The sequence below is a fragment of the Carassius auratus genome, unplaced genomic scaffold (assembly GCF_003368295.1).
Source record: "Carassius auratus strain Wakin unplaced genomic scaffold, ASM336829v1 scaf_tig00033910, whole genome shotgun sequence".
In the NCBI taxonomy this organism is placed as follows: domain Eukaryota; kingdom Metazoa; phylum Chordata; class Actinopteri; order Cypriniformes; family Cyprinidae; genus Carassius; species Carassius auratus.
Genome location: NW_020526112.1, coordinates 57,829 through 85,761, shown reverse-complemented (window position 1 = coordinate 85,761; position 27,933 = coordinate 57,829). Strand labels below are relative to the sequence as shown.

The window sequence follows — 27,933 nt, the reverse complement described above, 5'->3', positions numbered from 1 at the left end:
TATATTATAGGGAGTAACGATATGTTTTATGAAATGTATTGAAGTTAAAAGTACGATTTTATGCTTTGGAATGTAGTGAAGTAAAAGTAAAAGTTACTCAAAATAAAACTACTCCAGTAAAGTACAGATACTTGAAAAGTGTACTTAAGTACAGTAACGAAGTAAAGCTACTCCGTTACTGTCCACCACTGGTTATAACTTTTCTTCACTGTAACAAATGTTCTGAAGTGTCAACATAAAATACAGTGTATTTAGGTGTGGTTTATTGTATTTTATGTACAGTTATTCAGGTGTGTATATCTGATGTTGTACACAGGAAGCTGGGAGAAAATGCACTGCAGCTTCATAAAGCATGCTGTACACAAGATAACCTTTGGGTTGTACGGCTCAGGAACAGAGTTATTAATAAATCTTAAACACTGAATCCAAACAAAGAGGGTTTGCTAACCTTTGAACAGCATTAAGCTAATATTTCACACATTTGTGAAGCTAATATCTGGACTTCAGTCAAGGCATTTTAATCATTTCTGGATCAGTGTTCTCTGTTAGAATAAATCAGTTTACAGGAGACGGTGACCTTTGTAACTTTGAAGATCTCACACAAACAGATACATTACACACTAAAGAAAAGTGAAAACATTCAAAAGTATCATATAAACCTTTAAAATAAGTGTGCAATAATTTTTCAATGTCTGACAATCAATGTATGACCTATAAACCAAAATCACTGATGTGGAATAATTTAATTAAGTGCATATCCAGTGCTGAAGAGTGACTGTAAAATGACTGTAAATGATGATTTGGATTTTCTGTTCTGAGATATTTATAATATATTGGCTATTTTATTTTACATACAAATGTTATTTTTAATTAGGAAGTTACAAAGCTCTGAAGTTCTGCAAATAATTTGTAAATATAACAAAGTTTGTTAAGGTTTTGTTTTTTCCAGCAAACCTCTGAAAGTACACCAGTGTTTAAAATGATTGTCTGAAAACAGACTCAGTCTTACCTCTGTTTGTGTGAGAGACTCATCTTTCCTCTCTTCTCTGACAGACTGCAGATGAACAGCTCAACACTGAGATCTTTGTGTCTCTGAAGACGATCAGATGCTCATCATGACCTGGACATGACAATCAGATCAAGATCATGAGAGTTCATAATTCATGCTCTGCACACACAGGAGTGAACACACACAGGAGTGAACACACACCCGGAGCAGTGGGCAGCCATTTATGCTGCGGTGCCCGGGGAGCAGTTGGGGGTTCAGTGCCTTGCTCAAGATTTCGAGATTCGAACCAACAACCCTTCGATTGAGAGTCCAACTCTTTAACCATTAGGCCACGACTTCCCCCCCAAAGGGAAGCAATCAATATACAAATAAAATATTCTACAAATATACTGCCATGTAATAATCTCTTCAGATCACCCACAATACACGTCTTCATTTCCATACACAGCACTATCGGAGAATTAAGAAGTTTAAAAGAAGATTAATTTTGCTCGTGGGCGCAAGATCGTGCAGATCGGGGGCGCAAGATGGCGACCGGTGAGGAGGTAGTTTTGAGATGCTGAGGAAAAAGTTTGTTCCTTCACCTCATATCGTTCTTTTTGTTTAATAAATTGACCAATTCGACATCTAAATGTAAGATTTTATTATTTACATGACAATTAACACAAAGAGTTGCTGTAAATTGCTTTTGAACGCTGTAATTAACCCGGAGAGGCTGCACTGAATGGCGGAAAAACGAGTGAGGGTGAGTAACGTTAAAGTTAAAAAGAAAAACCTAACAAAGTCGCTGACAATGATGAAGGATAAAGATGATGAAATGCAAGTTTGCAGCACTGACATTCAAACAGAGCACGCATATGTAGTGCAAGGCATCACAATTTATTTACCGGATTCAACGCCCAACACCCCTGATCCGAAGAAAAGTAAAAATGAACCGTCTCTGTCTGAAATTCAATAAAACATCATGCGTTGCATAAATGAAAGTCAACGGATTAGAAGAGCTCTTAAGAGCAAATACGGTCAGCATTGAAGCTTTGAAGAAAACGACGGAATTCCTTTTCAATGAAGTAAAGGATGTTAAAGATGAGGTGAAAATTTTGAAAAAGGACACGAAGGCGATGCATGAGGTCAGTGATACGCATAGTAAGAAAATGTCGGAGCTCGATTCCAGGCTTAACGAAGTAGAATGGTACAAAAGAAGATGGAATTTGAGATTGTACGGTCTGACTGAGCAGACCGGTGAAGACGTAAAGGCAAAAGTGGTGGATATCTGTTGTGCAATTCTTCCAGATCTACCCACCAAAATACAACAAGATGTAGACATAGTACACCGGCTCGGAAGAAAATTTTATGGAAATGCCACGAGAGGGAGAACCATCATCATCCAGTTCGTGTCCAGATCCGTACGAGATATGCTTTGGAAAGCGGCGAAAACCAGCACCTACCTGAGGTCCAAGGATCTACAGTTTGGAGAAGATTTAACTACTATGGACAAAGCTATACGCAGACAACTATGGCCAAAAGTGGAGGCTGCTCGGCAGGTAGGAAAGAACGCTTACTTCGTCGGCGTACAAGCCTTCGTTGATGGAAAGGAAATTTCTCCCTAAGGTTTTGTATATGATTTATGCGCATAATTCTTGATAAAGAACTACATATGTACACAATTCAGCATCATTGTTAACTGAAATACTACAATATATTGCACTTGCACTGCATAGTTTTCGAAAGGTTTTGATTTAGTTTAAGTAATATTAAGGTCAATTTGGGTTGTGAGTTCTACTTTTGAGGTGTAGGAACATGTTTTGTTTCATATTTGTTAAATCTTAAGTTGCTTAAATAGCAAACTGGTATCTTTGTCAGTTTTATCTTTAAATGTCAGGGGAATTCGAGATTTGCTGAAAAGGAAAGCAGTTTTTTTGTTTGCAGGAAATTTAAATGTGATTTTTATTTTATTCAAGAAACACCCGCGTCTTTGTCAGATCATAATTTTTGGAAGAGCCAATGGGGGGATGATTTATGGATGTCATATGGGAGTAATCGATCAGCTGGTGTTGCAGTATTAAAAGGTACATTTAAGGGGAAAATAATTCTAACCAAAATGCATGATTCAGGTCGATGGGTGATACTGGTTATAGAAAAGAATGCTGACATTTTTATTTTGGGAAATATTTACGCTAGTAATTTTACCACACAAAACAAAACTTTATTTTTGAATTTTGAAGACCAGATTGAAAAAATTGTGGAACAATATAGCAATGCGAAATTTGTACTTGGAGGGGATTTCATTACAATATGGGATTATGAAAAGGATTGTTTTCCACCTCGTCTAAGTAACAGGTCTGTTCTTCTAAGAAATTGAATAATATGTGTTCTACTCTGGATTTGATTGATATATGGAGACATACGTATCCAGACAAAATTCAATTTACATGCTGTAAAGGAAACCTATCTCAACAGTCACGTATAGACTATTGGTTAATTTCAAGGAATTTACTGAATTGTGTTAATGAAGTCTCTATAGAGCCTTCTGTTCTTACAGATCACAAAGCTATTTTTCTCTCATTAAATACAACTAAATCCAAAGATGAAAAAACTTTTACATACTGGAAAATGAACCAGAATATATTGACAGATGTGCAGTTTAGAGATAAAGCAAAAGAGGTTATCACAGATTTTTGGAAGAAGGCAAATTTAACAAATTTATTTGGGGTAAGTTGGGAATTAATGAAGTATAAGATTCGGACTTTAGCCATAAGGAGAGGAAAGGAAATGGCCAAATATAGAAGAGAAAATGAAGAAAAAATTATACAGGAAATTATAAGTCTTTCTGGAAATTGTAATATAGATCAAGAAAATAAAAATAAATTACTACAACTACAATTAGATTTAGATAAAATATATGAATATAAAGTGAAGGGTGCCTTCATACGATCAAGAAAGAAATGGTTAGAGGAAGGAGAAAAAAATACAAAATACTTTTTTAATATGGAAAAAAGGAATGTAGAACTTGCATCTATGGTCAAATTGAATATTAATGGACAGTTAACAGAAAATTCTAAAGAAATATCAAGATATGTGGCTGAATTTTATGAGAAATTGTATTCTTATGATAACAAATTGAGTAATGCACAGTCATTCTTAGATTCTATTAAAGATGACATTAAAAAGATGAGTGAGTCTTCTATTGAAATGTGCGACCAGGAGATTTCTTTAAATGAAATATCTCATTGTATTAACAAACTCAAAGACAATAAGTCACCCGGGAATGATGGTTTAATTAGTGAATTTTATAAATTTTTTCAAAATGAATTATCCCCTTTTTTGTTAGCTGTATTTAGAGAAGCTATACAACAAGGTTATTTACCCAATTCACTTAGACAAGGTTTGATAACTTTATTACCAAAGCCCAATAAGGATATATTATTTTTAGAGAATTGGTGTCCGATTACCCTAATCAATAATGATGCAAAAATTTTTGCACGAATATTTGCAGAAAGATTGAAGAACTGTCTTGATCCCATAATTGATGAATGTCAATCAGGATTTATGAAAGGTCGTCATATTTGTAATAATATTAGGCTCATTTTGGATTTAATCGACTACAATGAATTTATTACAGATAATAGTTTTGTTTTATTTGTTGATTTCTTTAAAGCGTTTGATACTATTGATCATAACTTTATGTTGGAGACCTTAAATTATTTTGGTTTTGGAGTATACTTTAAAAAAGCTATTAAAACAGTGTACAATGACTGTAACAGCTTATCATAACAGCTTATACAAGTTATCATATGCAACGTCTTCCAGGTTTAAAATCAATAGAGCTATACGACAAGGCTGTCCCATTTAACCATTTATTTTCTTACTTGTAACACAAACCATGGCCATACACATTAAAAGAGCTACATTTTGTGGTATTAGACTTTTGGAGAAAGAGTTCAAATGTTCTCAATTAGCGGACGACACTGCAATAAAAAAAAAAAAAAATGAAACTGAAGTTTAAAAAGCTATTGAGTGCCTTAATATTTTCTCTTCTGTATCTGGTTTATGTTTAAACATAAAAAAATTGTGTTATTCCCCTTGAAAACATGTAATCATAATAACATTTTTGGTATTCCAGTAAAGGAGTTGGTAGATTATTTAGGTATTAAGATCTGTAAAGACCAAAAAGAGAGAAATAATTTAAATTTTACACCAATCATTAGAAAAATGAAACAAAAGTTTAATTCATGGTTAATGAGAGATCTTTCATTAAGAGGAAGAAGATTATTATCCAAAACTGAAGGATTGTCATGATTGGTGTATACAGCTCTTGCATTAGATGTTCCACAATCAATAATAAAAGAGATGGATACTATTTTGCTCAATTTCATTTGGAAGAACAGACCACATTATAAAAAAAAAAAAACAGTTTTATGCAATCCAATTGAGGATGGTGGTCTAAATGTACTTGACTTTAATACTGCTAATTGTGTATTAAAGAACAAGTGGATAAAGAACTTGAACTCTAAAGGCAAAATTAGGAATATCATCCCTGAGTTTCATTTTTGATAAACTGGGGGGCTTAGAATTTTTTTTTGAGGTGTAATTTTGATGTAAATAAGATTCCGAAAAAGCTTTCTTCTTTTCATAAACAGGTTTTTCTATTATGGATGCTCATTTATAAGCATAATTTTTCTCCACACAAATCTGTGATTTGGAACAACAAATATATTACATTTAAAAATAAATCTTTATTTTACAGAAACTGGTACAATAATGGTATAATTTTGGTCAGACAATTATTTAAGAATAATGGACATCTTTTTAATTATTGTGAATTCCTTGGCTATTATAAGATCCCTGTAACAACTAAGGAATTTGCAGTAGTATTTGATGCTGTTCCTAGTGGCCTTATTCAACTTTTATCAGGCAATGTATCTTCTGAAGCTATCCCCATATATATTGATAATCAGTTAAGTATTGATGGCTTGAATATTATAGATAAAAAGTTTAATAACTTTTATATTAGAGAATTATGTAGAATTATGTTATTGCCTAAATGCAAACCTTTTTGGAACTCAATGTATAATCAGATTGATTGGAAAGAGGTCTGGAACTTACCCAATAAATACTGTCTGACCAATAAAGTTAAAGAAATTACATATAAGATTATTCACTTGATTTATCCAGTGAGACAAGTAGTCTCAAGATTTTTTAGAGACATGGAAACTACATGCAGCTTTTGTAATACAGAAGAAGAATCAATAAAACATTTATTCTTTTAATGTGTATTTACCCAATTGTTTTGGATTGATGTTGAATATCTGATATTTAAATTTACAAAAGTAAAGATTCAACTATCTGGTAAAGATATTTTTTTGTTATACAAAAATAAGAGTGTGGAGCAAAATTTTGTTGTTAACTTAATAATTATGTATGGAAAATACCAAATACACAAGCAGAAATGGTCAAAAAATAAACCTAACATCATATTATTTGAAATTGAGCTTAAACATTATATTGAAGCTCTAAAAGAAGCAAGAAATGAAAAAGCGAAACGGATGTATAGAATTTTTGAATCCTTTTCTTAGTTTATTTATTTTTTTCCCATGTAATTATTATTATTATTTTTTTTTTTCATTGTTTCTTCGATGCTGTTTTGAATGTAATAATACTTTGTGTTCCTCTGTATATGTATGTTGTTCTGCAATAAAAAAATAAAAAAATAAAAAAATAAACTGAAAGGAGAAATAAAATAAAACGTTTAGAATTATTCTTAATGCTACATTTTTAAAGACTTGTAAAAATGTTTTAACATCTTTAAACGGTTTGTTTTATTAATATCTCGCTGTTTCTCGGTGGTTTGTTATTCGTCGACAGACAGGTATAAGTTCTAAATGAACAAATCCCGCTTATCCAGCTCTGAAAAGCGTTCATCATTCTCCTAAATAAGTGTAATGGTGAAAGTATTCAGACTTACTTGCAGTAGTTCAGACGATCTTGTGCTGCAGGAACAGAATCCAGAAGTCTTTCAAACACTTCCGGTTTGTGATCGCTGTTAAACACCTGTGCGATCTTCACGATTGATGTTTGTCACCTGACACGACTTCATCTTGGAGAAAATCAAAGTCCAGTTAACAGCAGATCTCGTGCATCAGCGCCACCAACTGGACAGGAATGTGAAGCACAAACACACCTGCTTTCTCCTTCTTCTTCCTTCTAACAGCAGATCCCAAACTAAAACAGTGCACTAGCGCCACCTGCTGTTTCTTCACATTCTCCCTCTCAATCTGCTCCATTCACCTCCTTCTGATACATTTGACTTCTCTGAAGGGTTAATGAATAATGACAAATCATATCAAATAATCCAAGACAAACATATCAATATGAAAGGTAATCATATACAGTCCTGTTTTTATTTGAAGAAACTTAATTACATTTCTTTCATTACAGCAATAGTCTATAAATTCAGATTGAAGGATTTCATTCAGTTATTCTGTAGGTTATGATGAATAATTAGGATATATGAAATGTATGATTCAATGAATTAGTTCAGAACTCAATTAATTATAATGAACTTTCAGTTTCTACATACAAATAGAAAATGCCCAGTTATTTTCATCTTATTTTCTGAATTTATCATCTCTGTTCAGTTTTACAGCTCGCTGTGATGTAGATATATGTGCTTTTCACAATCTGTCTTTTAAGATTTAAATAGTTTTGAATCTAATGTCTATTAAAAGAGAAAAATTGAGACTGTAACTCATAAACTTGAGGGTTTGAAAAAGACAAAACAGCACTTTACCTCTTATTTACAGCTGATATTAACATTTTTAGCATTTTACAATCAAACATTTAGTTAAAATGTGTGTATTTTAAATCATACATTTCAGGAAATATTAGACTGACTAATGAATTTAGTGAGTATGGCAGAAATCTAGGCAGTACCTTACCGTTGTGAAGCAGAGTATTAATGATATTATAAAAGATATGGTGCTTAGAGAAGATGTGTTGAAACCAAACAAAGGTCAGATTTGGATTAAAGTGTTCATGATTGTTACTGGTAAAATGAAGATAACTATAAGAGGCCAGATATACACTGAAGACAGTTTTTCAAGCACTTTATCCAATGAATGACTTTATGTACTGAACTGTAGACTTCTGTCTCCTCACAGCAGAGCTCCAGATCAGCTGTATGTCATGTGTGTTAACTGAGAGCTGTTCTGAGGAGCATCACTTTACTGACAGCTACAACACAGTGTGAACGCAGCATATGATCTTGAGGATCTGACAACAGCATCATCTAACTGACTTGATCATGTCTTTATGGATCTGTTTGTTCCTCTGTTAGGATGCAGCTGACAGGACAGACTCCAGTAAGAGTCCTCAGTGTTGATCAAGTCCACATCTAACACATCTAGAGCGGGAATCATCTGAAGAAACCTCTGTAATGATGAACCGACCCATCTCAGGCCTTCTGGGTCCATTTGTAACACTGATTTATGTCCTGCTCCTGGACTAAGTGTTTGAAAAGCACTTTATATTTTATTCAGCAGGTAATGCTCAACCTCAGAAAAGAGGAGTTAGCTCCTAAAATTCAGTTCTGTCATATTGTGAACTCAGAGAGGAATAAAACCATTTAGTTTTGATGCTGTTTGATTTGATTCTGAGATAAACTGATAGTTTTACATGTTTTAAGAGGAAATGTTTTCAGATGAAAAAATCATGTTTTGTTGTGTTTTTAATTTTAACATTTGGAATTAATTAAAATAAAACAGAAAATTGCATGAATGTTCCTTTTTTGTTTGCTTTTTTCCTTAATTTTCTAGTTTAACAAATTGGAAAAATAAAGCAACTGATACAGATTTAACTTAGAAATAACACTGACAAATGTTTTATTCATCTGATTAAAAACAAAAATTTGTGTAATGGTTCACATCTATATTTGTTAACTTGAGCCAATGAAAAATAAATAACTTGTCAAAAACAATATTTTCTAAAACTAAAACAATACATTTCTAAAATAAGACATTTTGTTTTGATTAAATCTATATTTTTGTTGTTTGGATCAAAAACAGAATTTAAATGAATTGAATTTCTTCTAAAAGAAAAATATACTTAGTGCCAGGTTTTATAAAACAGTTTTTATAGACATAGAAAATATTGTGTAGGGCAAGTTATTATTATTTTTTTTATCAGTGGCTCAAAAATATAGATATGAATCATCACCCTAAAATGTTTAATTAGATGAATGAAACATTTGTTGTTCAGTGAATGATAAAACAGACACAGATGTGTTCTCTAGTGTCTCTCAGAACTAATAAGGAAAGCTATATTAGAGTTCAGTAATATGAAGACTGTTTTGAGGCTGTTTTGTGAGACTCTCCTGGTTCTTTACTGCTGCTCATGAACACATGAAAGGTCTGACAGACACCAGTCCTCACAACCAGCAGTGTCTCAGCTCTAAACAGTATGTCCATCAAACTTCACCCATTCCTGAAGATGTCCGTGTACACAGGACTATGTGGATATTTCTGGAAACTTACTGTTCTGTGTAACTCTGCTTAGATCATTTCCACACACACACGACAAACCTGAAATCACACAGCAGTTCACCACGAACAGATATGACCAGATTTGACCTCTTCATGCAGTGACGTCTACAGAACGTTTCCTATCAGATGTCAAATAGACGTTTAGTAGATGTCTTTAAGATGTTTATGATTTATAACATATGTAAAATTGACATCTCAAAGATGTCCATCAGATGTTTGTACTAGGGTGACCATATTTTGATCACCAAAAACCAGGACACTCTGCCCAGCAATGAGAAACTCAAATGATACTTGAAGTTAACTTAAAGATGACTTATAATTTCAACACATTTATAGTATGCATCCTCTGTATGGATAGAAAACTGTTATATTACAAAATATCTATAACCAAAGACACAAATTCAGATGGGCTTCTCAGAGGTTCAACATGTTTTATTAGGACAAGTTTCAAAAATAATAATAATAGATCTCACTGAAGTCATTCTCAAAAACCTTCTTGATCACTATGGGTGGCTTTTAAAGTGAGAGTAAGAATGTCTTTAAAGCTGGAAACATCTGTAGCATCCTCTCAATGCCTGGGAACAATGACAGCCACCTTGTCTTGCTGTGAGAAAGCATCCTCCTGTACTCAATGTCAACTAAATCACATACTCTTCAGGTTCTCAGTGCACACAGTGTAAATGTGGAAGTACTGGTAGATTTAAACATGATATTCTCAAGGTCAACATCTATTGTGTCTGCCCCCTGATGAACACAATTATTCAACCCACACCAATCAGTCTTGTTCTGCAGAAACCTCTTCACATTTGCAAACACATTGTTTCTCCCTTCATCATGTCGGATTCCACCAAAATTTGTGTTGCAATTGTCTCCAGTAAATGCAATGTTTTTATTTAATGTTTAATGGCTTATTTTACGTGCTCACGCATCACGTGGGAAGACGGGAGAATGAGGAAGAAGAGCGGAGAGAGGAGAGGAATTGTGTTTGATGTTAGTGGAAGAAAAAAGGATGTTCTTGGAGAAACCTCAGTCCTGCAACGAAGGGTGTGTGAGTGAGTGAGATCGTGAATGTGAACCCACTTCACCGAGTTTTGTTACTGAATCTAGTGATTATTTCATTGGGGAAATCTAAAATTTTAAGGTTTGGTTATTGAGTTGTACATTTGTACATCTTCCTATTTAATTCCCTAAAGTGTGTTTAACACTTGTGAAAATAGAAGATTTTATTTATTTCACATTGTTACTTCTCTTAAAGGATTTGATTTGACATTGTAAAAGTTTGTTTCAGTTTATTTATTTTTCTCTTATTGCTTTACCGATGTCATTTTGTTATTTAAATATATAAATAAAGCCTCGTAAAACCAGTATTTGATTCTATAGTCTTTATTGCTGCTGAAACAGACAAAAACAGATTACACTTGACAGGTAAAGTTAAACATAGCATTGAAATAAATACTTACCCAGGCCCCAGCTTTAACATAGCAGGTTTTGTTACTGGGGTTACAATCATTTGCAATGGTTTCTGCTGTCTCAGTAGGTGTGTCTTTCACCTCAATTCATTTTGTTTGCACACCGCCCTTCTTAGTTCTGGATTATGATCGGGAATATTTTCACTGCTCCATGGTTATTCCCGTCTGTACAAATCCCACAATACTGGATTTCTTTCAGTGCTTCATGTGTGACTTCAAGAGAAACACCATTCACCGTGCAGAGTGTAAATGTTTTGTAAATGTTTTGTATCATTGTGCGGGAATTAATTTTGTATCGAGTAAAGCTGTTCTGAGCTCGGACAAGTTTGTGTGTGTCTCGGTCTGAGCTGATAAACCCAGCACGGTTTAGTTTCACTTTCGTTTCGTTTCATTACCGTTTGTTGTTCTCAAATGTAACAGAAATGGAAGAGTTTATGAGTCAAGATAACTCACAGAAATGATCATTCTGGAGCCCTGCTGAAGAGAACATGCACATGTTACAGCTGTCAGGAGGTTAATGTCAGGTTTATAATCATTTCTCATTACATGTTTCAGGCGTACATTTCTTGTGAGGGTCACCAGAGCGCAAGAATGACTTTTTATTGCTGCATCATGTGTTTTTTGGTTATGTTATGATGAGATCACACTACTGTTTGTCCATGCCAGGCATTACGTGTAGATCACAGATCAGCCCTGAACAATCATCACACACAGAAAATGAACAACAAATATGTGTATGACTGCACACGAGCATCGACTGCTGAAGACTGAAAAGTGCTTCTTTTTAAAAGCTTTATGAACATAGTTAACATCGGCTCCTCAATCTCGGGTGACATCTATGGCTCAGTTCTGGTTCAGATGATACCAATCCTAAATGATGAATTCAGATCTTTGATGACGAAGCCTGCTTCAGTGTGTTTCTGCAGCTGTGGCTCATGGCAGGTTGTGTTGTGTGTGGACACAGCTCTGTTGAGCTTAGGGTTAGTTTGTGTTGTAGCAGTCATCTTTGGTGACCTGCAGCTGACCCCTGTCTCTGTTTTTGTGTTGTAGCGGTCATCTTTGGTGACCCGCAGCTGACCCCTGTCTCTGTTTTTGTGTTGTAGCGGTCATCTTTTGTGACCCGCAGCTGACCCCTGTCTCTGTTTTTGTGTTGTAGCGGTCATCTTTGGTGACCCGCAGCTGACCCCTGTCTCTGTTTTTGTGTTGTAGCGGTCATCTTTGGTGACCCGCCGCTGACCCCTGTCTCTGTTTTTGTGTTGTAGCGGTCATCTTTGTGACCTGCAGCTGACCCCTGTCTCTGTTTTTGTGTTGTAGCGGTCATCTTTGGTGACCTGCAGCTGACCCCTGTCTCTGTTTTTGTGTTGTAGCGGTCATCTTTGGTGACCCGCAGCTGACCCCTGTCTCTGTTTTTGTGTTGTAGCGGTCATCTTTGGTGACCCGCAGCTGACCCCTGTCTCTGTTTTTGTGTTGTAGCGGTCATCTTTGGTGACCCGCAGCTGACCCCTGTCTCTGTTTTTGTGTTGTAGCGGTCATCTTTGGTGACCCGCAGCTGACCCCTGTCTCTGTTTTTGTGTTGTAGCGGTCATCTTTGGTGACCCGCAGCTGACCCCTGTCTCTGTTTTTGTGTTGTAGCGGTCATCTTTGTGACCCGCAGCTGACCCCTGTCTCTGTTTTTGTGTTGTAGCGGTCATCTTTGGTGACCCGCAGCTGACCCCTGTCTCTGTTTTTGTGTTGTAGCGGTCATCTTTTGTGACCCGCAGCTGACCCCTGTCTCTGTTTTTGTGTTGTAGCGGTCATCTTTGGTGACCCGCAGCTGACCCCTGTCTCTGTTTTTGTGTTGTAGCGGTCATCTTTGGTGACCCGCAGCTGACCCCTGTCTCTGTTTTTGTGTTGTAGCGGTCATCTTTGGTGACTTGCCGCTGACCCCTGTCTCTGTTTTTGTGTTGTAGCGGTCATCTTTGGTGACCCGCAGCTGACCCCTGTCTCTGTTTTTGTGTTGTAGCGGTCATCTTTTGTGACCCGCAGCTGACCCCGTCTCTGTTTTTGTGTTGTAGAGGTCATCTTTGGTGACCCGCAGCTGACCCCGTCTCTGTTTTTGTGTTGTAGCGGTCATCTTTGGTGACCCGCAGCTGACCCCGTCTCTGTTTTTGTGTTGTAGCGGTCATCTTTGGAGACCCGCAGCTGACCCCTGTCTCTGTTTTTGTGTTGTAGCAGTCATCTTTGGTGACCCGCAGCTGACCCCTGTCTCTGTTTTTGTGTTGTAGCGGTCATCTTTGGTGACCCGCAGCTGACCCCTGTCTCTGTTTTTGTGTTGTAGCGGTCATCTTTGGTGACCCGCAGCTGACCCCTGTCTCTGTTTTTGTGTTGTAGCGGTCATCTTTGGTGACCCGCAGCTGACCCCTGTCTCTGTTTTTGTGTTGTAGCGGTCATCTTTGGTGACCCGCAGCTGACCCCTGTCTCTGTTTTTGTGTTGTAGAGGTCATCTTTGGTGACCTGCAGCTGACCCCTGTCTCTGTTTTTGTGTTGTAGCGGTCATCTTTGGTGACCTGCAGCTGACCCCTGTCTCTGTTTTTGTGTTGTAGCGGTCATCTTTGGTGACCTGCAGCTGACCCCTGTCTCTGTTTTTGTGTTGTAGCGGTCATCTTTGGTGACCTGCAGCTGACCCCCGTCTCTGTTTTTGTGTTGTAGCGGTCATCTTTGGTGACCTGCAGCTGACCCCCGTCTCTGTTTTTGTGTTGTAGCGGTCATCTTTGGTGACCTGCAGCTGACCCCCGTCTCTGTTTTTGTGTTGTAGCGGTCATCTTTGGTGACCTGCAGCTGACCCCTGTCTCTGTTTTTGTGTTGTAGCGGTCATCGTTGGTGACCCGCAGCTGACCCCTGTCTCTGTTTTTGTGTTGTAGCAGTCATCTTTGGTGACCCGCAGCTGACCCCCGTCTCTGTTTTTGTGTTGTAGCACAGTGATGTCACACGAGGATGCTGGGACGGTGCCTTTCAATGCTGCACTGTTAAAGGTTTTGTTGAGTTGCGTTAAATGCTTAACTAATTTAATAAGTGATGTAATGAGGTATAAAGATGGAACTGTAATTATGATTTGTTATGTAAATCTTTTTTCTTATCTAATTCACAGCCTGAAGATCATGTTCACATTACTTTCACTCAGTGTTAATTAATTACTACTACATGATGACCGTTTTCTGTCCATTTACAGCTTTTTACCTTAAAAAAAAAACAGACATATTTCTCAGACTAGAGGCTAGATGTACGAGTGATATTATATTGTCATATATTAACACATTGACACAGATTGATCCAAATGTGTCTCAGTGAGTCGAGTCTAGAGAAAGTCAAGTACACTACTGCAGAAATGCAGAAGATATTTATTAAATGTCATAGTAGAAATATTAAAAAATTTACCCTTGTATAGTCAAACAATGCTTTTAATAAAACAAAACAGAAGTTTCTAAAATAAGTCTTTACTCATCTCTTCTGAGCAAGTTCAGTTGTGACAAACTGTTAAAGTTCATGTATAGTTCAGATCAGAAACTGTGAGAGGAAAACACTTGTAAGAATAGAGGTAGATTTTTCTGGACACTTATTTATGTCTTTAAACAGTTTGTCGTATCAATAAACTCTGGGAAATTACTAAAAATGTGTACATTCATTACGCCTTTTATTTATTCATTTATTAAAAAAAAAAAAAAATCTAAAAGCTGTGTGTGAAAAGCATCCGTATGGGAAAACAAACTCATTACATTAATCTACATTATTCGGTACTAATACAAATGGTACGTTTTTTTTTTTTTTTTTTGCTGTGGTTTGCTACAGAACCTTAGAAAAATAACAATTTAATAATAATTAGCTACAAAAATGAAAGTAGGCTACTGTTTTAGCTGTACAAGAAGAATGAGCTAATATTCATTACATTACATCATTCATTTAGCTGACGCTTTTATCCAAAGCGACTTACAATTGCTATATGTCAGAGGTCGCACGCCTCTGGAGCAACTAGGGGTTAAGTGTCTTGCTCAGGGACACATTGGTGTCACACAGTAGATTCGAACCCAGGTCTCTCACACCAAAGGCATGTGTCTTATCCACTGCGCCATCAACACCCATTTAACAACACCCATAATATTCATGTAAACATTTACAAATAATATTTATGTGAAGAGTGGCCTTGCTCTGTTCCCACGGCTCTCGGTTTTAAATAATGTAAAGCTTCATATGTGGCAGGGGCGGACTGGCCATCAGGAACACAGGGGCATTTCCCAGGGGCCTGATGGTCATTCTGGCCTGCTGGCTGCCGCTGTGCAATAGCTTGTATGCAACTGCAAATTAGTTGACGGACTTATGAATCTACAAATCAGGCAATCAGGGGGTGAAAATGACACCACCACATGACCCAACATCATCGCTGCACTGCCGAATTGGCTATATTCAGAGGCTTTATCTTAGAAAATCGTGCAAAAAATGGAGCGTAAACGCAAAGGAGGAGCAGAGAGGGAACGAATAAAAAGGAGAAAAGTTCTGGCCACAGACGCAGCAAGTTGCTGCAAAATCCCAGCCATATTCTCCAGTAAGAGAGCAGGTCGGTCAGAATTACATTTATATTTACTAAGGGTGGGATGATTCAGTGAAAAAAACCGAACCATACATTACAACAACAGCGATGAAAAAGAAAAAAAAACCTGGACAAACCATGAACTCTTGTTCAATACGAATACGAACACTAGATCAGTGCATTCTCTTAAAGTGACAAATGCTGTAGACCTCCCTAAAAATTATTTTATTTGTATCTTTACTCTATTGTATTTATTTGTGCTGTTGCTTGTAGTTAGAGTATTCTTAATAAATGATAAAATATATTTTTTGAAAGTATAGTTTTTCCATAAACATAGCACATACCGTGACTCTAAAACCGTGAAACAAACCGAACCGTGAAAAAGTTGAACTGTTTCACCCTAATATTTATGTAATCATTTGACAGAAGGACGCTTTCATCCAAAGCGACTTACAATAGATAAAATCTATTCTCAAAAAAATATTACAAACATATATAATGATAGAAGCTTTAAAGAGCATCTTAAAGCCAAACTAGCACACTGTTTTACATATGGGGATACAGTATTTTTTAGTGCCAAACTTGACCAGATTTTCCATTTCTAGCCTATGATATGTAGCCTAGTGTACAATGTGTATTAATTTATTTTGAAGGTGATGAAGGAAGCAACATTAACACTAGTGCTGTAAGTGATCCTGCTGTTGAACAAGACAGTTCAGCTTTTGAGTCAGAGCATGAACCTTCAGCTAAAGTTTAAGCTATAACTTAGAAAAATACTCCTAGAAAAATATGTGCTTTTATGATTTATAAGATCGTCAGTAGAGGACTGTGATCACGGGGACATATACAATTGATGGCTGCATAATTAATATAGATTATTGAAAGTGCTTATTTCATATTGCAGAGAAACTCGATGTGCAGAGTGAGAGAGAGAGGGATTCAGGGAAAGATGATAGAGACAGTGAATGCCTTGATACTCCATTGGATTATTTTGCCCATCCACAGTCTAAGAATATTGATTTATTAACAACTGAAAGAGCCAAAGAGTTTATCAGTCTGGAGGAGTCATGAATTGGGTGGTGGTGACTGCAGCATCAGACGTGTCCTGGGAGGAGTCAAATTCCCTGATTTACTGTCCCAGTCCACCACTGGATCCACCTGCTGTCTATAAAAGACTGAAGTGATGATCAAATCAGATGCTGAAGAGCTCTCCGGCTCCAGAACCATCGCTGATATTGCCTTGAGCAAATATATAACATTGATGGCATTGATTTATAGCTAAGAACAGACCACGGAGAAGGTTTTGTGAAGATGAACTCAGATGCTTATGAGATAGAACAGATCTGACTTACTTTACCTCCCTGAGAATAAATAAAATAATGTAAAAGCTGTAGGAAATTTAGCACAATATATATCTTAAACATTTCTAAATAATACAGTTTTTTACCTTTTAACTTTGCCTTGATATGAGCAACTCACATATCTGCAGAGAGAAACAGAAACAAGCATGTGAGTGCATGGGACATGATTATTAAAAATCCAAAGAGATATCAGTATTGAAACACATCAAATCAATGAAATCCGATGTTTGTCTGTTTGTGCTTCAGTGAAGGCAGCGCATTAATTTAGATTAATGATTAATGACTGGAAAAACAAGTGCATTCAACTGTTTGAACACACACCAGCCAATCAGAATCCAGTATTCAGACAGACCAAGCTGACATTAAGCACAGTTTCTGTCTAGAGTTATTTTTTCTAGCGGAGTTTATGTACACTGAAGAAAAGTTCATATGCCTTGTCATTACTCTAAAGAACATTTTATACTTTCCCACTTAAATAATTGACTTTTCTGTCTTGTGATTGTGTTAAATTAAACTCTGCTCATATTTTCTGCATAATGATGCATTTAAAAGTTAACGACCAAATGGATGTTCATAAAAGTTCACATTGCTGTTGCAGATGAACTATAACATGGATAACAATAAATTAATATATTTTTTACCAGATTAAATGTTGACTATTAGTAACTCAAACCCCTTTATGTAAACCTCTCTACCGTCGATCACGCACCGCATAAATACATTTCATTACACCAAATAATGCTGTTTTTAGCAGCATCATATGATCGCTTTAAAGAAGAAGCAAAGGAGGACCACTTACCAACCTGACAGTAAAGCTCAATAATACTCAAAAACCATTATTCAACAGCTGACCTTCTCAAACTAATGTCTAAAAAAGTTTTTATTTATTGTTTGTGTGATATTTATGTGAGGAGAAAAGTAATTTAAAAATCAAACAGCAGGTTAAAAGTGTTTTCCTGAACATCAGATCATTGAAGAGGATTTTGTTAACATTAAAATTAAGAAAAAGAAAACGGACAACACCAATCCTATTTAGAGAAATGATTAGAGAAATATTCCACACAGAATAAACTGTTTTAATCAATTTATGTTAAAAGTGCTGTTTGTACTGTTGAGAATGAGATGAAAATGAAGAGAAGCACAATATGATCTTTTTTGTTCTTCTGTAGGAAAATTCACAAAGTCTCATAAAAACAACGTTTTCTTCAAATAGTGAATAAAATGAGACAAACAGCGAGTAAAAGTATTTCTAAACACTGAAGCTGTCAGTCAGTTCAGCACAAACTCACTGTGTGTGAAAACTCCCGTTTTAATCAATTCATCTGTCAAAACTGCACAATCCAGCTTTTATTGACACTGTGTTTCTGCTTTGTTTGTTGTAATGAGAGGATTTGTGATTGTTAGCAACAGACAGAAACAGAGCTAACTTAATATAGAATTAAATAGAATAACAATGTGTAGAAAATGTAAGAGATCATGCACATGTTTTAAGTAACATGGACATTTCACACATTGTAGATTTGCTTTATATCTTTTGACACATTTAAGAGCTGCACTTGACAATCACATTTAAACATCTGAATCATTATGAATGAGTTTAATAGAAATATTATTAAACTGAAGAGCCAGACAGACTCATCTGAGCTTCTTCCTCCTTTGTTCCAGCTTTACATTAAACACAATGATCATCTGCTTGAATACTAAAGCAACATTAATCATTCAATATCATGTTTCTAACACACATGCTGCATTATTTGATTGTAAAGTCTGAGTCTCTTCACCTGTATGGATCACATTTACACATTTATCACACATTTATTTCTCCTCATAGACACAGTAGTGAAGCTCTTCTGTGGATCTTCAGCTGATGTTTACTGCTCTTCTCAAGAACACTTCACATTATGAGATACAGCATTTATCAGCTTCTGCTGATTTCACTCCTTCTATACTCTAAGAATGAACAGAAGAGAAGATAATCAGAGTTCAGTGGAACAAAATACTAATTAGTTAAAACATTTCAATCACCGTTTTTGTTTTGATTTTATTTTGAGTAAAATGTTGCATTAAAATCCTGTAATCAGATTAATTACTGACTATACCTGATTTTGAATATGTATTAATAAAACAGTATTTGTGTTTTAAAAATAATACATTTAGAAGATGAAAAGAGAATCACACACTAACGAGTGTACACCAAATATAATAAATCACAAGGAACAAACACAAATGTGATTTTGTCTTAAAACACAAATCTTTCAGTTAAATGTGTCACTAGTTAAAGATGTTTGTCCTCTAATTTAAACATGTTTGTATTGGTCTCAGTAAATAAGTGAAATGATTACACAGCTAGCTGGAATACTGGATACTGATTGGTCAGTTGTGACATTCGGAGGTGTGTTATTCATTAGGTGTGTGTCATTAGCAGCAGAATAACACACAGTCATACGGTATTTGAGTCGGGCGTTTCTTTGACTTCTCTTGTATCACAGCACCGCGCTCTCACTCGTTTCATTCAAACACAACTGCTATTAGCTTGTGCCTCAGTTACTGACTGGATTTACCCTCAAACCAAACCGCAGGAGATTCCTGTTAATAGTAGACTTGAGGAGACATTGTTCAAAGTGTCTCCTTGAACTGTCACCTTATCGTGGTGGAGAGGTTTGAGTACCCAAATGATCCTGGGAGCTATGTTGTCTGGGGCTATATGCTCCTGGTAGGGTCTCCCAAGGCAAACAGGTCCTTGGTGACGGGCCAGACTAAGAACAGTTCACAAACCCATTATGTTAACATTTAAATCAAGGACCTTGACGTCGCCCGGCATGGCGCAGCCGGGGCCCCATCCTGGAACCAGGCCCGGAGTTGGGGCTCGTATGCGAGTGCCTGGTGCCCGGGCATTCCCCCATGGGGTCCGGCCGGGCTCAGCCCGAAGGAGTGACGTGGGGCCGCCCTCCTGTGGGCTCACCACCTGCAGGAGGGAGCGTAAGGGGCCAGTGCATAGTGGATTGGGCGACAGTCGTAGGCGAGACCCCCGACGACCCGACCTCTGGACACAGAATCTGGCTTTAGGGACGTGGAATGTCACCTCGTTGGCGGGGAAGGAGCCTGAGCTTGTGCGGGAGGTTGAGAGGTACCGACTAGAGATAGTCGGGCTCACCTCCACGCACAGCTTGGGCTCTGGAACCACACTTCTTGAGAGAGGCTGGACTCCCTACCACTCTGGAGTTGCCCATGGTTAGAGGCGGAGGGCTGGAGTGGGTTTGCTAATAGCCCCCCCAGCTCAGCTGCCATGTGTTGGAGTTCACCCTGGTGAACGAGAGGGTCGCTTCTCTGCGCCTTCGAGTCGGGGAAAGGTCTCTCACTGTCGTTTGTGCCTACGGGCCGAACGGCAGTGCGGGCTACCCGGCCCTCTTGGAGTCTCTGGGAGGGGTGCTGGAAAGTGCTCTAACTGGAGACTCCGTCGTTCTACTGGGGGACTTCAACGCTCACGTGGGCAGTGACAGTGACACCTGGAGGGGCGTGATTGGGAGGAACGACCCCCCTGACCTGAACCCGAGCGGAGTTCTGTTATTGGATTTCTGTGCTAACCACAGTTTGTCCATAACGAACACCATGTTCAAGCATAAGGGTGTCCATCAGTGCACGTGGCACCAGGACACCCTAGGCCGGAGGTCGATGATCGACTTTGTGGTCGTGTCATCAGACCTTTGGCCATATGTCTTGGACACTCGGGTGAAGAGAGGTGCGTAGCTGTCATGAGGCCATGGAGAAAGACTATCGGTTGGCCTCGAAGAGATTCTGGCAAACTGTCCGACGCCTCAGGAGGGGGAAGCAGTGCCCTACCAACACTGTTTACAGTGGAGATGGGCACCTGTTGACCTCAACTGGGGATATCGTCGGGTGGTGGAAGGAATACTTCGAGGGTCTCCTCAATCCCACCGACTTGTGTTCCGTCGAGGAAGCAGTGGCTGGGGACTCGGAGGAGCACTCGTCCATCACCCGGGCTGAAGTCATCGAGGTAGTTAAAAAGCTCCTCTGTGGCAAGGCACCGGGGGTGGATGAGATCTACCCCGAGTACCTCAAGTCTCTGGATGTTGTGGGGCTGTCTTGGCTGACACGCCTCTGCAACATCGCATGGCGGTTGGGGACAGTACCTCTGGACTGGCAAACCGGGGTGGTGGTCCCTCTTTCAAGAAGGGGGACTGAGAGTGTGTTCCAACTATAGGGGGATCACACTTCTCAGCCTCCCCGGGAAAGTCTATGCCATGGTACTGGAGAGGAGAATTCGGCCGATAGTGGAACCTCGGATTCAGGAGGAACAGTGTGGTTTTCGTCCCGGTCGTGGAACACTGGACCAGCTCTATGCCCTTTCCAGGGTGCTGGATGGTTCATGGGAGTTTGCCCAACCAGTCCACATGTGTTTTGTGGATTTGGAGAAGGCATTCGACCGTGTTCCTCGCGACATCCTGTGGAGGGTGCTCTGGGAGTATAGGGTCGGCGGCCCCCTACTTAGGGCTGTTCGGTCCCTGTATGACCGGAGCAAGAGCTTGGTTCGCATTGCCGGCAGTAAGTCAGACCTGTTCCTGGTGCATGTTGGACTCCGGCAGGGCTGCCCTTTGTCACCGGTTCTGTTCATAATTTTTATGGACAGAATTTCTAGGCGCAGCCAAGGGCCGGAGAGTGTCCGGTTCGGGGACCATACGATTTTGTCGCTGCTTTTTGCGGATGATGTTGTCGTGTTGGCCTCCTCAGACCAGGACCTTCAGCGTCAGGACCTTCTGTCGTGGTGAAGAAGGAGCTGAGCTGTAAGGCAAAGCTCTCGATTTACCGGTCAATCTACGTTCCTACTCTCACCTATGGTCATTAGCTGTGGGTCATGACCGAAAGGACAAGATCCCGGATACAGGCGGCCGAAATGAGCTTTCTCCGTCGGGTGGCTGGGCGCTCCCTTAGAGATAGGGTGAGAAGCTCGGTCACTTGGGAGGAGCTCAGAGTAGAGCCGTTGCTCCTCCACATCGAGAGGAGCCAGCTGAGGTGGCTCGGGCATCTATTTCGGATGCCTCCTGGACGCCTTCCCAGCGAGGTGTTCCAGGCACGTCTCACCGGGAGGAGGCCCCGGGGAAGACCTAGGACACGCTGGAGGGACTATGTCTCCCGGCTGGCCTGGGAACGCCTCGGGGTCCCCCCGGAAGAGCTGGAAGAAGTGGCTAGGGAGAGGGAAGTCTGGGCGTCTCTGCTTAGACTGTTGCCCCCGCGACCCGGCCCCGGATAAGCGGAAGATGATGGATGGATGGATGGATGGATGTTCAAAGTGTGTCTTGTTGTTCAAGTTGTTGCTAACTGACCAGAAGTGTTTAGCTGAATCTAAATTGTGTCTAATTCTTCACTTGTGTGTCAAGAAAGCATATAATAAGTGTGATAATGCAGATGCAGCCGGATGTTATCACAGAATAAGTCTCTTCAGGAGGACACAAGTCCTGATCACCCTGTCGGGTTTATTCTGTGATAACAAGCGGCTGGAGGTACATTATCTCTTACAGAAAGTAAGTGTAAAGTAATGTGACGTGTTGCTTGTCAAAGTAAAAACACACAAGAGACAGAGACATTGATCATGTGATGCTGGACGACTGTGAGCTGAAGCTGAATCTGCTCTGATTTTACCAGCGTTTTCCTACAATCTGAACAAATCTATTTCAAACTCTAATGATTCACTATTACTGATCTCATTAATAAAGCAGCTGTTGCTGTAGAAAGCTGTGACAGTCTGCTTTTCTTCTCTTTCCTCCTTTGTGTTCAACATTTTTATCAACTTTACATTTTATTCTGACACAAACCCTTTGAAATAAAGCTTGATGATCATTTGATAAACTCTTTTCACAAATATTTGAAAGTATATATTTGTTCACATATCAGAGGTAAATTAATCTCTTTAATATCACAAAGTGAAGTTTACTCACCTCAGTTTACAGTTTGAGTCTCGTAGCACATCAATAAGCTTCTGCTTTGAGTCTCCAATCTTATTATAACTCAGATCAAGCTCTTTTAGAAACTGCAGAGCTTTAGTGTTTGTCAAAGACTGAGTTAAAGAAGAAACATCTGTAATGCCACAGTCATAAAGACTAGAAAGAGACAAACAGAGGAAGAGAGATCATCTTACAAACAAATCATTAAGATGAAGAATCTTTCACAAATATAATGTGAACACATTCATCATGAGATATTGAGTATAAAGTGTTTTGTTGAACTCTTATGTGCTGTTCGTTTGGGGAGGACACTCGTGCTGTTTGGGCTCTCCAGCGAACACAGCCAACAAAACGACATTTTGTTACAAAATGTGTCATTTATTAATGTTTTTACTCTACATTTATGTAGTTTTTTGAAGGATTTATGATATTTTGTAAATGTATAAAATGTATTAATTAAAAATATATTTTTAAATAGTTTTTTTATATAAAAAGAACTTTTTATGTAAAATTCACTTTATTAAGACCCACATTCCTAATTGTGATTAATGTGGATAACATAGCGTGTGTATTTTTCCTCCATCGTGTATTTTGTGGTCTGAATTGTGGTGTATTTATTGATTTTATTTGATAAATTAAGAAGAGAAAGTATTGATTTGACCATTTCCTCATTCATTTCAATGTGGGTCTCCAGAGACAGACTTTTTTCACACTAACACACAACCAGATATCAATCCAATTTAATTTTCTATTTGTAGAGCACCACGTGTTGACAACCGTACAAAGTCTCATGACATTTAGATAAAGGGAACATTTGTTTTTATTTCAGCAAACATCATTTGTGGTCTCAAAAGACCTTGAACAGCACATAAGAGTTAAACAAAGTGATTTTCATCATTTTGATTCTTGTCTGTGAATGTTACTGACCTCAATCTCTCCAGTTTACAGCGTGAATCCTTCAGTACGTCACATAAGTGATTCACTCCTGTGTTTTTTATTTGATTCCAGCTCAGGTTCAGTTCTCTCAGGTGTGATGGGTTTGATTTCAGAGCTGAAGTCAGGATGAGACACTGTTTCTCTGTAATACTGCATCCCCACAGACTGAAGACAGAAAGAGAAAACATAATGAATCAGACACGTTATGTTCATGTGTGAGTAATTCATCATGTGTTAACAACATACAGTGCAAAAATTAATAAAACATTGCCAAAAACCTTATTATATGACCATAAACAAAAACAGAAGAAAAAAGATTAAAGTAGATTAAGATACAGCATCAACCACAGAACTACTTAAAAATAATATTAAAACTGAGTGTGTTCACAGTGTGTGTGTGTGTGTGTGTGTGTGTGTTAAATGCAGAGTATGGGACACTGTACTTGGCCACACGTCACATCCTTCATTTCCTTTTCCTGAAAGTAAACAGTAATCTTTAATCTGACTGTAACTGCTGTAGACTAAAATGATACTAACTCTAGTTTCTCCAGCTTGAATTGTGTGTTCATCAGTAGATCACTGAGGTGTTTCACTCCAGAGTCTCCTAGTAGTTCATTCCCGCTCAGGTTCAGTTCTCTCAGGTGTGATGGGTTTGATTTCAGAGCTGAAGTCAGGATGAGACACTGTTTCTCTGTAATACTGCATCCACACAGACTGAAGACAGAAAGAGAAAACACAATGAATCAGACACGTTATGTTCATGAAGTCACAGCAGAACAACCTTCATCTGTCAAACACAGCATCTTAATCTACATTGAGAGAAAGAGAGAAGATAGAAGAAAACTATTTAATAAAGTCAAAATGTCTTGATAAAACAGAGGAAGAGTGTCTGAACACATTTGGATAATTTTCCACAATGTGGTCTTCAAAACAGAAAAACAAATAAGTTGTTCATTTAATCAAATAATTGACACTTCTCATGATTTATGTACAATTTGTGCTGATTCTTGATAGAAACACAATTAAGTTTTAAATCCTAACAACCTTGTGTGAAAGGTGTTAAAATCTTTCATATCTTTATATTTCTGTCATATAATTCTCATTTTATCTTTTGTCTAAAACGGATCATATTGTCTAAAATAAAAGTCCTGACTTCTGTGTATTTGTGTTTAAATTGATTATGGTCTGCACATCACTACAAAGTAAATGCATTCGCTCTGCTCTGTCCAGTGACTTGATCAGCTTTGCTACACAGATTCAACTTTGCACATCTAAATAAAAGTGTAGGCTTGTCTGTGTGTAGATGTGAAGTACAGTAATATTTCTCTGAAACAGGTCAGACTGAAGAAGCAATGCCTGCACAGAATAAAGCCCAGTCTGGACCTGTTCTGTTCAGTTGTGTTACACATTCATTAATCTGGTGTTTGATGACAGAGAGATGATATGAAGCATCAATAAACACTATGAATATGTTCTGATACAGCAGCACACAACTATTCTGTTGTGTCTCATTAATAAACACAATGAAAACAGTTCAGTCCCACTGGATAAAAGAGAATTGTTTGTGTATTTTTGGTATTAACTGAAATGATTGGATCTTGGGTTGTGTATTTGACCTGCTGTATGAGCAGAACTTTCAAATGTTAGATTACACAACTTTACAAGTCACCTTCATTCATAACCTCCTCTAACCTAAACTAAGAGACCCAGTTGGCCAAAAAACCCTGGCCGTTGTCCCAGAGGACAATTTTTTTATTAGTCTCAAATCCTCAGTTTGTAGTCAGTAAACATGATCACATTCAGCAGTCACAGCAGAAGTTAGAGACAGAATTTAACTGAAGTCTATTCAAAAGTTGTATGAATCTATTCTAAGCTGTATTAAAGGCAAACAATGTTAAACACATTAATAAAATACTGGCTATTTCTAATGTGTTCACATTATTTTCTCCAACCCCTGTGCACTTAAAGGGATAGTTCACCCAAAAATGAAAATAACCCCATGATTTACTCACCCTCAAGACATCCTAGATGTATATGACTTTCTTCTTTCAGACAAATATAATCAGAGTTATATTAAAAATGTCCTGGCTATTCCAAGCTTTATAACGTGAGGTCGGACTCAAATGAGAATTAAAATAGACGACTGTAACATTACTAGTCATGTAACATGTGAAATGATGTAAGATACTCACTTCAGTGTGTTGAGTCTACAGTGTTTATCCTGCAGTAGAGCAGAGATCTGATTCACTCCTGTGTCTCCTAGTTTACGTCCACTCAGATTCAGCTCTCGCTGGAGTAATGGGTTTTTACCCACAATTCCAGTCACATACTGACAGCCTTCATCTGCAGCAAGACCCAAAAACCTGCAGAAGAGAAGAAGAAGCTGCAATCAATTCAATGTGCAAGATAAAAGTAAATTCTTTAAAAGAAACACAGGGGCAAAGGCTCACTAGATCATGAATCTCAAAAATCTGTAGATCTTTCTGGCTTTTAAGCAGGAGATGAGGAAAGTTAGCAAACAGATAAAATCATTGTTGAAACATTTGCAGTTAGCAGCTACTGTACGAATAAAAACACTATAACAAAATTATATAAACAATGAATAACTGTTCAAGGCGTATAAAGGTATATGTGTATACGAAGCATAAATCTTTCTTCAGATTTCAGAATGAGCACTTTGTCATTTGTTATATGTTGAGGTTGTGTCCGTCTGATGTTTATCATGTTCATGATGTTCGCTACTGTAATAAACGTAGCTTTTTAATAAGTAGGGGAAATTCCCTGGAGTGTTTGCATTGTAAGAATGTACAGGGATAGTTCATATTTAAAAACGCTGACTTATGTGATGTTTTCTTAAAATCATACAATTTCCTATAAATTCAATCGAATATTTACACACACTAGGGATTACCAACATGGCGGTGTGGTGGCTTCACATTCATGATGTCATGATCAATCCAGTTCTCTATTCCAGATCAGTGCATTCAGTGACATTTAAACAATCAGGATAATAAATCACACTGAATATGTTTTTCATGAGAAATGTCCACAATCATTAATGTTAATTGAGGCACCAAACTACTGAACACCAGCACATCCAGTGATACAAAATGTCAGATTAAGCTGTAACTTTTAACACAACTAAAGTGTGCTGACATTTATCATCACAACAGCAGCAGCTGCAGCATCTGATCTTTCATGTTTGATCATTTTGAACATTTTTGATGCAACAAATTGTATACCTTACTAAATTAGTCAAATTATATAATTCACGTGTATCATTTTTTTTGCATTATTTCATCAGGTCTCACCTCAGTGTGTTGAGTTGATAGTTTGGATCCTGTAGTAAATCACTGAGCTGCTTCACTCCTGATTCTCCAGGATCATTTCCTGTGAGATCCAGCTCTATCAGGTGTGAAGGGTTTGATCTCAGAGCTAAAGACAGAGCTTTATAACCTTCTTCACTGATACTGCAGTCTGAAAGTCTATTAGAAAACATGTTATTCTTCTTTATAACTCATATTGTCACACAAGTACATGTTCTAGAATGAAAAAAAAAATGCACTACAGGGATTTTGACCTGAATGGACTCTTTTTACAGTAAAGCTGGGTAAAGTTATATACTGGTGAACTCAAACTACAACAAATGCTATTTTTAATTTTTGCAGTTTTAATTTTCCACAATTGACCTGCTGTATGAGCAGAACTTTCAAATGTTAGATTACACAACTTTACAAGTCACCTTCATTCATAACCTCCTCTAACCTAAACTAAGAGACCCAGTTGGCCAAAAAACCCTGGCCGTTGTCCCAGAGGACAATTTTTTTATTAGTCTCAAATCCTCAGTTTGTAGTCAGTAAACATGATCACATTCAGCAGTCACAGCAGAAGTTAGAGACAGAATTTAACTGAAGTCTATTCAAAAGTTGTATGAATCTATTCTAAGCTGTATTAAAGGCAAACAATGTTAAACACATTAATAAAATACTGTATCGTGTATCATTTTTTTTGCATTATTTCATCAGGTCTCACCTCAGTGTCTTGAGTTGATAGTTTGGATCCTGTAGTAAATCACTGAGCTGCTATTGAACAAATGCTAT

General features: G+C 37.8%; 1 long non-coding RNA gene across 1 annotated transcript; it reads right to left on the bottom strand.

Annotated features, from left to right (window-relative positions):
• Positions 1–1,058: 1,058 nt before the first annotated feature.
• LOC113081354 (uncharacterized) lies at positions 1,059–7,306 on the bottom strand. Its single transcript, XR_003282159.1, has 3 exons — positions 7,188–7,306; positions 6,972–7,103; positions 1,059–1,120 (listed from the first exon to the last, which is right to left on the bottom strand). It is a non-coding gene; the product is annotated as an uncharacterized LOC113081354 (long non-coding RNA).
• Between the last annotated feature and the right edge of the window lie 20,627 nt (positions 7,307–27,933).